Source organism: Nicotiana tabacum, chromosome 20 (assembly GCF_000715075.1).
Source record: "Nicotiana tabacum cultivar K326 chromosome 20, ASM71507v2, whole genome shotgun sequence".
In the NCBI taxonomy this organism is placed as follows: Eukaryota; Viridiplantae; Streptophyta; class Magnoliopsida; order Solanales; family Solanaceae; genus Nicotiana; species Nicotiana tabacum.
The window spans coordinates 143,902,155-143,916,156 of record NC_134099.1 but is presented as its reverse complement, the minus strand read 5'-3'; the positions used below and the strand labels follow the sequence as shown (position 1 = coordinate 143,916,156).

At 38.7% G+C, this 14,002-nt stretch overlaps 1 non-coding gene across 1 annotated transcript; it reads left to right on the top strand.

Moving 5' to 3' along the window:
• Window positions 1–253: 253 nt before the first annotated feature.
• LOC142174990 (small nucleolar RNA R71) lies at window positions 254–360 on the top strand. The gene has a single exon (XR_012704187.1). It is a non-coding gene; the product is annotated as a small nucleolar RNA R71 (small nucleolar RNA).
• Window positions 361–14,002: the final 13,642 nt, after the last annotated feature.

Genomic DNA, 14,002 nt, shown 5'->3' with positions numbered 1-14,002 from the left:
ATTGGCCAATATGATGACCTACGTTGATAGTGCAGAAACAACATCTAAATCAACGACCCCTACGGATTTTTGAACTGTGTGTCTGCTCATCTCTCCCTTCCAGTTAGGATTACTTTTGGAGAAATTGTTCAACAATACATAAATCTCATCAAAGCTTTTCTCCAACACTTGACCTCCCGTTGCAACGTCTACCACAATCTTGGTCTCTGGGTGTAGTCCCTGTATGAAGGTATGAGCCAACACTTCATTAGTTTGGTTATGATGAGGACAATCCATAAGCAGCCCCTTGAACTTCTCCTAAGCTGAATATAAAGACTTGCCTGACTTCTGTTTAAAGGCTACTATTTCACTTCTGATCTTTGCAGTTTTGCCTGAGGGGAAGAATCGTGCCAAAAATTTTCTAACTAGATTTTTCCACTATGTAATAGATTTAGTCGATTCCGCCTTCAACCACCTCTTTACTTTGCCCAACAAAGAGAACGGAAATAGTATGAGCCTCACATAGTCCGGAGTAACTCCATTAGTAATATATCCACAATAATACATTCTGAACTTCTTGGACATTAGTGATATAAGTATCACTAATCTCCAAGAAGTTCAGAATGTATTTTTGTGGATCCTCAAGTGGAAGACCCATAAATTACCCGTTTGCATGTAACAGTTGGATCATGCCCTGTTCAGCTCAAAGTGCCCAATGATCCTGGGCTTCACGATCTGGAGGTGATATTAGCAATGCTAGGCATCGCCACTTCCTGAACTGCCGTATGTTGCTCGTCTGCTATGTCCACGGGAAGTTGAACAAGTGCTTGAAGATTATTTGTGTCCCTTGCTTCCCTCAACCTCCTGTAAAATGTTCTCTCAGGTTCAGGGTCAAAGCCTTGAAGTCTATCTTGGCTCCCGACCCTTTGCATTCAAACAAAGTTCCGTAGAGTAGAGAAACCAATAAGTAACGTTAGACTTGACGAAATAGACAACAAAAGTAAAAGCTAGTAAAGTAGTCAATATTCAAGTCCCCGGCAACGGCGCCAAAAATGTGTTGCTCTCAAATGTACATGCAAGTATACGTAGTTAACAAGTAATGATAAGTAGAGTGTCTAACCCACGGAGACATGTTTTAACTACCTACTAATTTTACTAAAATTGTTTTTCAGTCGAGTCAATCAGAGTTGAATTGTGCGATTATAACTAAGTAATGAATGTAACAAGTAATTAATTAAGTGAGTAAAAAATGGTTGTTGAGAAATCAGTAGAGATAAATATTCCATGATTGTGATCGATTCACCAATCCTATTGTGTTCTAATTAACTCTCATTTTCATGCAGTTCGCTTATGGTTGCTAATTAATCGAGTAAATACTCTTGTAGCATTCTTCCAAATTACTGCTCGCTTATTCAAAATAGATTAATGCATATATTCCTATGGAATCAATCTATTAAGAACGCATTAAAATTACGTTATTCAATTAAGCATAGTGATTAGGTATATTCCTATCTTAGCCACAAATTCGCTCCCCACTTAGAGTTAAGATCATGTTCTCTTCAGTTCTTCTCTAATCTAGACGTAGCTTTCCCAAACATAGCATATATAGTAAATATAACCTAATTGTTGGCGAGACAATTAAGCAACAAAACACAAAATTGAAGAAGCAACCATATATTAGCGAATTATAATCAAGGCAAAATCAATTTCAAACAACACTATTCATGGCTAAATCAGAACCCCAAAACAAATGGGTTTTAGCCACTCATGATAAAGTTAAACAATTTTACAAGTGTTTGAAGTTGAAATACCAAGAAAGATGAAGAAAAACTGAGAATTCTTGCTCTCGAGTATTCCGTGCTTGTATTTTTCTCTCAAAGTGGCGTCTCTCCCTTCAAAATAAGTTTAGACTTCTTTTTATATGAGTTGGGGATGTGTAGGACCCGAAAAAGACCTTGTCCTACACGAAGCAGGAGAATACCCAATCACCCAGTGTCCTGGGCAGCGCGTCGCGCTGACCCTGTGCTGGAAAATTGCCTAAAAAATTCAAGTCTATTTTCTGTGCCCCAGGAAGCCCAACGCGCTAGCCTCGGTGCTAGACTGGGCGGACTTTTCGCTTTCTTCTTGTTTTGCTTCAAATCGTGCACTTTTGTCCTACATTGCTCCCGGATAACTCTCACACATAAAAATACCACAAATTAGCATAAAGCATTAAATTATACATACAAACTATGAAATATGATTAAAATGCGAGGCGACATGCATATAAATACACATACATTAAGCCGAATATCATGATAGCTGCATTCACTACTTGCACACTAGAGGTCAAGTTGATTAAATAAAAGTCGAAAGCACCCCATTTTCTAAATATTTTAGGAGCAAGAAAATTCTAATGTGATTTCAGAGAAAGTAACGTATCCAATACTCTAATTTCCAATTATGAAATGTTGATTTCTCCATTCCCAAAATACTTTAACATTAATTGTTTCTAGGAAAATTCACAGGAACTATAGACCATGTTGGAAAGAGATTTCATACTCGTGTGTTCGACATATAAAGGCCTAGAAACCCTGTGATTACTTACTGTTCGAGGCTGAAAGCACAGGGGGTAGAACCCACTATGACATGCAAACCAAGACACAAGAAATACTTCAATGAAGAGCCCGCAAAGACATGAATGTATGTAAATGGAGACAACATCATGTATGTTAAACTATTCCTATAACTTCCACTTGCCACGACCCAAAACTCAACATGTCGTGATGGTGCCTCACAGTACTAGACAAGCGGACAACCACAAATAACTACGTATTTTTAAATTAAAAATAAGATGAAACAGGTTGAACAATAATCTCTCATAAATAGTCTATAAGTAATACTGCGACTCAAATACAATATTCCCAAAATTCGGGTGTCACTGAGTACATGAACATCTAAATGACAATACAGTCTAATTGCCAAAACAACTATCATGAAAGGTAGAACAGTGCTTATAAACTGAAAAGAAGGAGAGTCGAGGTCTGCTGACGCCAAGGCAGCTACCTCAATAGTCTCCAAACAGATAAAGCTCTGAATCTAGCAACTGTCGTACCTAGAAGTACATGAATCTGCACACAAAGTGCAGAGCCTAGTATGAGTACAACCGACCCAATGTACTCAATAAGTAATAAGACTAACCTTGAGCTGAAAGTAGTGATGAGCTCAGAAGGTACAGTCCAAATTCAGCTAATAACAGTAATAACTCAGAGAGAAAATCTAATAATCAGTTTCTAGACAGTTCAAAAATGTAGACATGCTTTAAAGTGTTTAACAGTTAAGATCAACATAGATAAAATATGCCAAGTATGACTGATATGAGGAATGTTACATGTCTATATCTACATGTCAAATGTAACACAACACAGTGATAAAGTCATATACATACTCTCGGATTATTCAAACTCACAACACCCTCAATCACTCAGTACTCTCAATCACTCAGCACTCTCAATCACACAGCACTCCCAATCACTTGGTACTTGCATTCAGTAGGTACCTGTGTCCACTACTGGTATGTCAGACTCCAGAGGGGCAGATCCTGCCTAAGCACTAATATAAGCCAATCATGACATGAATCAATAAAGTCTGTTGCAGCGTGTAGCCTGATCCCATAAATATCACTCACAATCAGACCCTCGACCTCACTCAGTCATCAATCTCTCCAGTCTCTCAGGCTTACAAATCTCATAGCAATCAGCAAACAATGAAATTTGATGTAACAATAAATGGCAACGGAGACTGAGATATGATATGCAAATGATAGATGTGACTGAGTACATGATTACAAATTAAGCAAATAATATTCAATAGTAAAATGACTTCTCTGGATCCCAACAACACCAACTTATAGCCTAAACATGATTTTCTAACATGATTCACGACTCAATTCTTCTAACACATGGAGAATACATGAATAATAACAAGATTAGATGACTACATAGTTCTACGGAGTCGACCAAGTCACAATTACTATGGTGCACGCTCACACACCTGTCACCTAGCATGTGCGTCACCTCAACACCAACCACATAACATGTATTTCAGGGATTCATGCCCTTAGAACCAAGTTTCGAAGTGTTAGTTACCTCAACCCGCGCAAATATCTAATCCAACAAGCCGTTGCCTCACGAATCAGCCTTCGAATGGCTCGAATCTATCCACAAACAACTTAATACAATCAACACAAGCTATATGAATCAATTCCATATGATAAAGTTAGGTTTTTTAGCAAAAGTCAAAAAGTCAACCCAAAACGTCAACCTCAGGTCCATGTCTCAGAATGCGACAAAATAAATAAAATCCGAACACTCATTGAACAACGAGTCCAACCACACCAAAATTACTCAATTCTGATCTCAACTAGACCTTCAAATCCTCAAATTAAAGTCGATGAAGTTTCTACAATTTTTCCAACCCAAAACAATAATTAAATGGTAGAAACAATGATAGATTCATGTATAACAATCAAATACGAGTTAGAATCACTTATCCCAATTAACTCCTTGAAAATCCATCCAAGAATCGCCCAAATCCGAGGTGTCTAGCTCAAAATATAAGAAATGGGTTCAAACCCTCGATTTTGTTATTTTAATAGTAAGCCCAGTGATTACATTGCGATCGCAGAATTTCCTTCGCGATCCCGAAGAACAAAATCTTCAGTAGCCAAAAACCTTTTACGTAGATGCACGCTCCAAGTCGCGATCGTGGACAGCCTCATGCAATCGCGATGAACAACGCTTGGAACTCCCACACCTCCTCTTCCTCTTCACGGACTCGTCTTCTCTCACGCGATTGCATAATACAACTCCCACAAGGATTTGCGATCGCAACCTTAACCACGCGATTGCATAGAATAAATTCCCACCTACCAGACCTTACCCTCCCCGTGATTGCGTAAGAGGAAGCAAGAAGCAAGGGCATCAACAACTTTAGCAACTCTTCTAAGTCTAATTTCAATCCGTTAACCATCCGAAATTCACCTGAGTCCCCCGGGACCTAAACCAAACATATCAACAAGTCCCAAAATATCATACGAACTCGCTCGAAGCCTCAAATCACATTAAATAATACTAGAACCATGAATCGCGCATCGATTCAAGCTCAATGAACTTATGAACTTCTAACTTCCAAAACTAATGCCGAAACATACCAAACCAACTCCGATTAACCTTGAATTTTGCACACAAGTCATAAATGATACAACAGATCTATTCCAACTTCCGAAACCAAGATCCGAGTCCAATAACCATAAAGTCAACTCTCGATCAAACTTCTCAACTCTCCAAACATCAATTTTTCAGCTTTCGCCAATTCAAGCCAAAATCACCTACGGACATCTAAATCAATATCCGGATATACTCCTAAGTCCAAAATCACCATATGGATCTATTGGAACCATCAAAACTCCATTTTGGAGTCATTACACATAAGTCAACATCCGATAAACTCTTTCAACTTAGGCTTGTAACCTTGGGACTAAGTGTCCCAATTCATTCCAAAATATCCCCGGAACCAAACCAACTATCCTGACAAGTTACATAGCGACAAAGAAATATAGAATAAGCAATAAATGGGGGAATAGAGATATAATACTCAAATGACCGGCTGAGTCTTTAAATTAATAGACCAAGAACAAGATAAGAGAAACCTACCCAGCGAGGGCATGGGAATCCTTCAGTTCTAGTAACACTAATCACTTTCTCAGCAAGGAACCTCAGGAAATCCATTAATGGCCACACGTTTGGTCCTAGCTAACCCCAACAAACGTTGAATGGCTTACAAAAGTCCTTGATCACCGGGATAATGGTTGTCTTGAAACCGAGAGTAAACAGGTAGGTGAAGACAAATAAGAAACCTTCCTGGTGAGTGGTGATGTTCTCTCCCGCTTCAGGAAGGGAAGCTCGAACCTTGCCCTCCTAGGTATAATATCTCACAACCGTCAAAAGATGTTTCTCTTGTAAGGCCATCTCCAACCTTGCCCCCATCCCCCATAATTGGGGAAATTTTGGGGGGAATTTAGCTTCAACCCTCCCCCATTTTTGTCCCCAAAATGGGGGATGAATAGTGTTCCCTCAAATATGGGGTACACTATTCATCTCCCCCATTACTATTCATCAATTTTTTATTATTATTTTATTATTTAATCGTTTAATTTATCTCTTTAAATATACCTAATTATGTTTATGTAATGTCTTTATAATATTAATATTATATCTTAACTTTGGTGTATAATTTTGATAAATTATTTTTTGTGCATTTATTATTTTATCGTTATGTAATATGTATTTAATTAATCTTGTATCGCAATGATTTCACTTTTATTTGAATTATTAGTTAATCTATAATAATTTCTTGCAAATTATATTATTTAAAATTTTACGGAATTTTTTTAATTATGGAAATTATAAATTAATAAATAAAAGATGGAATTTGTTTAATAGAAATTAAAAAATGAAATTGAAATGAAAGATAATAATATAATATAGAAGAGAGAGAAGAATATAAAAAACTTAGGGGAAAAAAATGGGGGAATGATTTGAGTATTGGGGACCAAAAATGGGGTAAAGGTTGGAGATGCCCTAAGGCTATCTCCAACCTTGCCCCCATCCCGCGTAATGGGGGAAATATTTGGGGGAATTTAGCTCCAACCCTCCCCCATTTTTGTCCCCAAAATGGGGGATGAATAGTGTTCCCTCAAATATGGGGGTACACTATTCATCTCCCCCATTACTATTCATCATTTTTTTTATTATTTTATTATTTAATCTTTTAATTTATCTCTTTATATATATCTAATTATGTTTATGTAATGTCTTTATTTTATTAATATTATATCTTAACTTTGGTGTATAATTTTGATAAATTAATTTTCGTGCATTTATTATTTTTATGTAGAAATGGCAGTAGATAAAAATCAACGATTTCAAGAATTTTTATTTCGACATAGAAGAATTAAGGACAAAGATGCTCATTTTGCACTTCGTAATGCATTAATAGATCATTTATGGGAGAATACTAGAGGTTGAAGTTGGATATTTATGTAGTATTTCGAATGAATTTTATCGTTATGTAATATGTATTTAATTAATCTTGTATCACAATGATTTCACTTTTATTTGAATTATTAGTTAATCTATAATAATTGCTTACAAATTATATTATTTAAAATTTTATGAAATTGTTTTAATTATGGAAATTATAAATTAATAAAAATAAAAGATGGAATTTGTTTAATGGAAATTAAAAAATGAAATTGAAATGAAAAATAATAATATAATATAATATAGAAGAATTAGAAGAATATAAAAATGTTTGGGGAAAAAATGGGGGAATGGTTGGAGTAAGTTGTCCTAAAATAGGGAAATCCCCATTTTGAAAAAAAAATGAGGTAAAGATTGGAGATGCCCTAAAGTCAACATAAAAGTTTCATTCGGCCTTTATGGAGTATTGCTCCTACAGCCGACAAGACCGATGAGCTGGAGCGTGTTCGGAAGAACTTCTGAAGTTGTCAGTTCTTCTTATTACTTCTTGCCTTTGCCTAGGGCTTTGGTAGTCTTGCCCCTCCTAGCAGGGGGCCGGAACCAAAATGTGGTTCTTTTGGACTCAAACAACACAAATAGGTGGTAAAAAAATGATCTTTTTATATATAGCGCCATAATACCTGGCGCTATATACTAACAGTAACGGAACCGTTAAGGTATAGTGCCAGGTATTGTGGCGCTATACTGTAAAAGCTGACATGGTCAGGTATAGCGCCACAATACCTGGCGCTATATATACAGCATGTATGTATAGCATCAGGTATAGTGGCGCTATACATAGATTTCCTGGCCCCACCAAAAATTCGTGACTTCAATAATTCAAAAGCGTATAGTGCCAACTTTTTGGGCACTATACCTATATAAAAAAAAATTCCCGGCTAGCCATTTCCTATATAAAGAGGTTAGAATTGTATAGAAATTCATTCAAAAAATTTGTTACCTATTGTTGAAACGTTTATTGTTCTTAAATTCTCCAGCATTTTTTCATTATGTCTTAAGAGCGTAGAAAAAGAGTTTCATTATATTGGGGGGGGGGGTGAGGTTGTGATGGAGAATAACTCTGTGGGCTACAGTTTACCTGCTCAGTGTCATGTTAAATTGCCACTTACAATAGAGTATGATAAATTGATATCGTTGTTATGCAAAAAATTGAGTGTGAGAAAACGTTTAGTGATACTTAAAGTAACCGGAAGATATCCGTATTCCATCACTCCGCAAGGGGTTTCTTTTTACTCGGAGTTTAACATCGACGATGATGAAACTTTGAGTGATTTTCTGAGGACTCCGGACGAATGCCGGGAATTTCTTGTAATCCCAATATTGGAGATGTACGTGAAGGTCGAAGACGTTCCAAAAAACGAGGTTGTGCGTAGCAGAGATAACCCCCAGTTATCGGGTGGTTATTATGGAGCAGTTTTTGCCGAACAGGTTTCGGATGAAAGAGTTTTCCTTGATTTAAACTTATCACCGCCGGCGAATGAGCAGCGAGAAAATAATTTATACTCTACTTTCCATAATTCACAAGAAGAGTGGTAAACTTCAATTTTCATTTGTGTTAATTATGTATATTTTTGGCGTATTGAATTTGTATTAATGCTCATATATTTAATAGGGGGTACCGGTCGGATATGAATTTTACAAGTGGCTCCGGTAGTCATCACTTAATTGAAAACGCCCATCATGAAATTTCATCACATTACGACTTGTAAGTGAAGTGATATAGCTATATGGAAATCATTTATTAATTCAGTAGCTTATATTTTTGTTGGTTGTGCAGTGAAAACGAGCAAGTTGAACCACCCGTACTCACTCAATTGACCGAAAATGACGTATTACATCGGGATCTGGCAGATGCACAGATTGAGGAACAGAATAGTGATTACGATAACAATGCCGATGAATTCGGAGACAAGACACCCTTTTTTCATGAGGAGGGTGATGAGCAGGATGAGGAGGAAGGACCTGATTTGAAGAGAGACCCTCCTAGACGAAGAGTGTATGAGTCTGAAGTGCCATTTTATTCAAGGGAGATTCCTTACATTGATAACTTGTCAACCGTGCCGGATGTGGAAGCTCTAACAAGGGATTTTGATGAAATCCGGACAGCAATGTGGGATGAGTCTAGACCAGCGGTGCTTGCAAAGGGGATGCTTTTTTCCTGATAAAACACGTTTAAGCAGGGCTTGTAAAATGCACAACGTAAAAGAGTGTCGTGAGATGCAGGTATGGGAGTCAAGTCCGATGGTATACAAGGTTGTTTGCCGCATGTGGTTTTGGCCATGTAATTGGATGTTGCGTGCGACCAAGAAGAAGACAGGTATGTGGAAAGTGGGTAAATATGTTCCCACCCACACATGCGAAATGGACACATTCAACGGGAATCACTTCAACTTGGATATTGACTTGATTTCTCTTGTACTTATTCCGCATATCGAAGCGTCCATAAGGTATACAATCAAAGAGTGCATTACATCAGTCCACCAGGAATATGGCCATACCATTACGAAAAGAAAGGCATTTCTCGGGCGCAAACGAGTATTTGAAATTGTCTACGGTAATTGGGATAAGTCATTTGCATCTCTGCCAAAGTACATGGCCGCACTGCAGCACTTTAACCCCGGGACAGTTGTTGAATGGAAGCTTGAGCAGAGTTCGGGAACACCAGAATACATATTCAATTACGTGTTCTGGGCGTTTAAGCCAGAAATTGATGGTTTTCGCATTGCCGACCAGTAATATCCATAGACGGAACTCATGTCTATGGAAAGTACGATATCAAGCTATTGATAGCTGTGGCAGTAGATGCTAATGGACAGATATTTCCTCTAGCTTTTGCTATTTGTGCCAATGAAAGCACAGAGACGTGGACGCTATTTTTGAACCACATGAAAGAGCACATTGTCAAACAGTGTTCAGGTATTTGTCTAATATCTGATCGGCATAGTGGTATATTAAGTTCTGTGGAGAACTTGCCTGCATGGCAAGAACCTTATGCATACCACCGTTACTGTGTGAGGCACTTTAAGGCCAATTTCCAGAAGGCACGTCCCAACAAGGATCTATATGATTTGATGTGGATGGCAGCAACAGACCACCAACAGCATAAATTCCGGAGGCATATGGATTCTATCAGGCAAGAAGATGAGGCAGTCTATCGTTGGTTAATGCGACATGACCCTGAAAGTAGACGTTGCATGCAGATGGTGGCAAACGATGGGGAATTCTTACTACAAACATGTTAGAGTCCTTCAATGGGTTATTGAAGTCAGCAAGAGGATTGCCCGTCACAGCCATGGTGCAGATGTTGTTCAAGCAGATGGCGGAGAGGTTTGTTCAACGGTCTGCACTACAACGAAATTGATGGAGAGGGGTTTTGAATTTATGCCAGTGCCTATGAAGAGATTTGAGAAATACATACGGCGAGCACATTGGCATTCATTTTTGCAGTATGATAACGAAAGAGGTGTTTTTGAAGTTCGCACCGCTATCCATAATAATTGGGGTAATAATGTACATACTGTAAATGAATCTGTAAGGTTATGCTCCTATGGGAAATAGTCCATCTACCACATGCCTTGCTCACATGCCATCAAGTGTTTTCAACGTGTCGGTTATGCGGAGACCAACTATGTTGATCAACAATATAGTATTTCCAAGTACCTAAACACATATAGTGGTCAGTTGCAGACAGTGGGTGCTGAGCATTATTGGCCTCCGGAACCATTTAAAATTGTGTGTAACAAGTCCTATTTGCGTAAAAAACAGGTGCAGAAGATAACATGTATACGGAGCCAAATGGATGTTAGTGACACCGTTTATGCGCGCAAATGTGGTATATGCTTGCAAACATGACACGACCATCGTAAATGTCCTTCAGCTGGTTTGGGTGGCAAAACTAATCAAGCTCGTGGTGGGTGTTCTTCTAGTGTACCTAACTACCCATGAGTTGATGTTGTAATAATTAGTTGTTATATCTATGTTGCAAGATTTATGAAATAAAATTATGCTTGTTAACTATTATTTGTACTTTCCCATTTTACCTATTTAAATAATAATTTAATAAAATTATCTGTATATTTATTATGTGTGTGTTGTCTTGTCGAACTGAAAAAGCTGACCAGCTGACATAAAGTTGTCTTGTCAACATCATGATATTTAACACGCAAAGTATAGCGCCATTAGATAGTCCGTTATGTGTGTGTTGTCTTGTCGAACTGAAAAAGCCGACCAGCTGACATAAAGTTGTCTTGTCAACATCATGATATTTAACACGCAAAGTATAGCGCCATTAGATAGTACGTTATGTGGGTGTTGTCTCGCCTATAAATAACGGGCTCATTGTAGTTATGTTGTGTGCTCAAAATTTACTAAAAGCAAATATTTTATTAAAGGTAAGGTTTTTTTTTACTAAAAGCAAATATTACACAAATGGCTCAACCTCTTCGTCCACCAAAGTGCAACTGTGGAAAAATATGTTTGATGCAAAATTGTTGGGAAGGTGGTGAAGTTGGACGCCGCTACTGGCACTGTATGAACCAGTTTTACAAGGTTCCCGGCGAACCTATTTGTGATTTTCAAGAATGGGTTGATGAACCATGTTATCAGGAATGTTACAAAGAACAACTCCAGTTTCTTCATAATATGTGTTTAAGACAACAGGAACATGAAAAAGAAAGCAATAGAATTATTGCAGACTTGAGGGCGAACCTAAAGGAGGTGGGAGAAGAAAAATGGAAAACACAATGGAATTGTGAAGCACAAAAGGATCAAAAAAAAAATATAAACTGGAACTTGCGGAGGTGAAGGCGAAACTGAAAGAGGTAGAAGAAGAAAAAGAACAGCTGTAAGAACGATTTAAGTGGTTGGAGCGGAGAATAAATAGCAACCGGGGCTAAACATTGGCATGTATGTGTTTAGTGTATTTTTCATATTTCATGTATTTTTATTATGTTGGCCTGCTATATTTGTGTTTGTGATTGTGTTTGTACTGTAGTAATGTTTTCCTTGTGTGTTGTACTAAATTTTATTTTAATTGAAGTAGAAGTTAAGTTTAAGTGCTTGTGTTGTACTAAATTTTATTTTATGAAACTATCAAACGAATGGAGAACTAAAAAAAGTAATGCGCATATTCGATTAAATAATATTGTTAATGTATACAAAAATATTATTTACACCATGTCAATGTGTCCCGCATCTGGTGTGTCTCAATGCAGCCGCTGGCCTGAGGTGCATCCCCTCCCGCCCGAGTACACTATCAGGATCATCATCATCAAGTCGTCTCCTTATAGCTGGATGCGGCGCAGGATGACATGTATCGGTGGTGCTGTCAGCTCCAGTAGAAGGCTATATAATAATATGAAACTTAGTATAGAAAACTACATAACAATTCACAACAATTTATATTGTCTTACCATCATCGTCTCTAGATCCTGAATGTAGTCATCTGTCGTTGCATCGCATGAAGCCTTAAAAAGGAAATTAATAAAGTTAAAGAAAATAAATAAGTTACAGTTAACACAAATTCAAATTCAATACTAATAAACTCATACCTGCGCATGTGATGTGGAGCCATAACTCAGTCGGCGCCCACTATAAAAATCTCGGGTCGGTCGATCCTCAACAGTGGTAGACGGGCCTGGGAAGTATCTACCCCAATCCACTCCTTGAATATCCGATCCCATGATCAATAACTGACCCGATGGGGTCACCTGCGATGGCACTGGAGTGCGATAAATTCCAAGGCTGTAAGACGGCATGTCCGTCTCATGCATGCCACCTGCCATATCAGCAGCAACATCATCAGCAGGAGCCTCAACGCCCCCTTGCTGGGGACCACCTCCTCTCCGCCCACGACCACGTCGTCCGGCACCACCAGCTCGTCGGCCACCACCAATTCGTGGGATACCACGGCCTCGCTGGTACGTTGTTGGGTCCATATAATCAGCCTCGTGTGCCAAACGTTGATCCGATCGGGCTCGCTGTAGTGTCTGCGCAGCCACATCCATGAATCGACGACTATACTCCTGCATGGCCACAGGATCGTGGACATAACTCTGCATCTGCTGCCCCATATGATAGACGGTATGCAATCCAATCGCCTGCACAAAGTAAATAATATAAACTACATATTTGGCACTAAATTATAGCTATATAACTAATAATAACAGAAAACATACCAGCGCCTCGTGTCTCTCGGCGTATGGGACGTACCAACCGTGTGCCTGATGAACTGGGTTCCCGATAAAAAGCCGGGAAACAGTGCAATGCCATGCCATATAACGTGGAATAGGAAAGTGCTGCGGAGGTGGGGTCAAGTCCCCTCGCCTGTCCCAGGTACCCAACTGCTCGTTAAGCCATGCCATAAATGTGTCGTCTGCCCTGGACCGATCATCCCTCTCATAATGTAAAGCATGCCATGCAGGCGGAGTCGGTATAGGCTGCGGCAGGCCAAACTGACGAAATACCCGCTCGGAGGCATGATGCTCGACAATATCGAGGCATATGAGTGGGACAGAAGCCCTCCAAATATGTCTACCAAACCTGCAATACACTGGCAAGGTACCTATCACCTCATCGGTGTACGACGTCCAGATGAACTATCAAATAAGAACACAAACCGTTAGTGCGCATCACTAAGTTAATCTATAACAGGTAAGTTTAGTTAGATATTCACCTGTGCATCTTCCAGCAGATCCAACACATCGAGATTATGATGGGCATCATACTCTCGTGCAAGAGTACGACGCATAACCCACCTACAGGCTAGAGGGAGTTGCGGAATTTCTACATTAGCCGGTAGATGTGGTAGAGGTGGCTGAAACTGCAGAAATCGCTCTCAGACCCAAACCTAACATACAAAGTTGACGTAAAGTATAAGATTAACTATAACTTGGTAGAATTGTAACTAATGGACATATTATTTGAATATGTTGTCACCTGTA